Raw genomic sequence first — 2,436 nt, 5'->3', positions numbered from 1 at the left:
AAATATGTTGTTAGAAACTGACACATTTTCTGTGTTAAATGGTCTTCTGCTGCTGCTGTGTACTTGTTCAGCTGCTAATAAAAATTATTTGTATTTTGAAAGGAAAGACAAGAAATAGTGTAAATAAAAATTACACAACAGCTGTCTAAAACTGTATAAATTGTTATTTCTAAGTGATTCGATAAATATTATTATAAAAATCTGGATGACATTTGTATATATTCAGATACAAATAATGTATTTTGTTTACATCCCTAGTGTAATGGCTATCTTTAATCTACATTGTTCTTCTTGTTCTTACTTCTATCAATGGCTACGTTATAGGGACACCATGAGAATAAATAAAATTCCACTTCCTATTCAGTCGACACGTGTACAGAAGCTGCACAGGACGACAGCAAAAACAAAACCCCTCACAAGTCGAAATAAACAGGAATATAGTCACACCAACTATTCCACAGCATTCACCAACAAACGTACCACTAGTAACTAGCATAGACTCCAGCAGGGATCAGATGTCAGGTGAACATCAGGTGAAGGTCAAGTTGGGTAAAATCTACAGTAAAAACATGTAGGCTCTCTTCCTCAACAGTAAGCGTGGGTCTGCAGTTCTGGAAATATCTCCTCATTGCATTCCATTATGTGACCATGGCAGCATAAACACATGTTTTAGTCACAGAAAAGGGCATGTTGATGAAACCCCTCTGAAAGCTAATGATCACCACTTATGGAAATGTGACATATGAGTAGAAAGTGCCTGCATTGTAATTAAGAATGCTATGAATAGGGTTGTTGAGGGCTGTTGTAGTGGTCATATGTGCTGCCCTCATTTTCATACCCTCATTTTCATACCCCACTCCTCAATAAAGCCGCTCCTAATAACCTCCTCTTCACTCCCGCTCCTCTCCCCTTCCCCTGCTTTGTAGACCGAGCTCTCACAATCCCCCAGGGGACCCGAGAGAGTCTGCGTGCTCCGTGTGATGATCAGCGAGTCTTAGAGAGATCCTGACAGCCAATCATCTGTCTTCTAGTGGCGTCCTGCTTGGCTTCACATTTCAGCAGGGTGCCATTTCTTATATTCCTGCCCGGAGAGCTGTTTGGAATGGACTGGTGGTTTTTCTTTGCCTTGACGTGCTGCGGAAAGTGACTCTGATAGATCTGCACTGTGTTTATTTAGGGGAGGGAAATCTGCAGAGCTTTGTTTCCAGCCATGTATGCATGCTCAAGTGTACAAACATTTTCACCCCGCTTCCAAAATCAGCGTAGATTAGTTACAGAAGAATAATTTTCTTGTACTTTTACCCCCTCTCTCCTTCACCAGCCCCAGTGTAAAGAGGAAAGCTTCCTATTAAAAATGTTCCCAGACCCCAGCTCTGTTGGTGTGGAGAAAATACATGAGGGGAGTTAATGTGATTTTGGCTGAGAAGATTAGAAATGTCTTTCATGGTCACATTCCAATATTAGTCCAGAGCTAAGCCTTAATATGTGTTTCTTTTGTGCTTAACCTCATAATGTCAAGAGACCCATAGTCACTTCTGGCATGAATATTCTCTTCCGCTGCCAGAGAAGTTAGCTGCTCCACTCATCTAAAGCCGTGTGGAAAAGTAGGGGTTAGGGGAGTAACGTGGCACGGGGGAAAACGGACATTTGATAGATATTTTGAGTTACGGGAGTGCACCAGAAACACTCCCACTCTTACTTACACAGTCCACTCGAGCACATGCTGCAAAGAAACCACAAACAGACGCGAGTCGATGGCCTCGATGATGATCTGTCCTAACACACTGAGAGTCCTGGCTGTCAGCGGGAGCCAAATCCTCGGAGTAAACATGAGCAGTGACTGATCCACATTCAATTTAAATGACCTCTGTGCTGCCTCCGTGTCTCGCAGAGGGAATTCAGATGCCTCAATCACACTGCACTCTCTCCTTAACTGAATCCAAGAGGGATTAAGCAACCAAATCAATTAGAAGCTGCGGCTAAGACGCAGAAGTCTCCTGCTATCTCTTCCTCCCTCTCACTTCCTCTCTTTGTGTGCAGCCAAAAACAAAAGGTGCTTAAGTGCATTATATATAGTAGGAGTGGTCACTGGCTTGTAATTATGATTAATAACAGCTGGATAATTGGAACCATTTTCCTGCTATATATTGAAACTCTTTTCAAATGGTGCCATAGAGCACATGTGACTCACAACCAAAGGTTTAATTCTATTAAAAGCAACACATTCAACTACTACTTAGACAGTATGGCACAGACTCAACAGAGGCTGTTCAAATCTCTTTTTGTGTCTAATCCCTGACTTTTCTACCCTTTCTCTTTCTCCCCGTTTTCCTCTGCGAGTCCTTCTCTTTCTTGACTAAATCTTTGTCTGTATGCAGAGCCTGTTCTGTTCTTGCCTCTTCTTACACCTTTCTCCCTCCCTCCCTCCCCTCCCTT

Source organism: Morone saxatilis, unplaced genomic scaffold, assembly GCF_004916995.1.
Source record: "Morone saxatilis isolate NCDOM2014 unplaced genomic scaffold, NCSU_SB_2.0 Contig7, whole genome shotgun sequence".
Taxonomy (NCBI): Eukaryota; Metazoa; Chordata; class Actinopteri; family Moronidae; genus Morone; species Morone saxatilis.
This window is presented reverse-complemented; position numbering follows the sequence as displayed.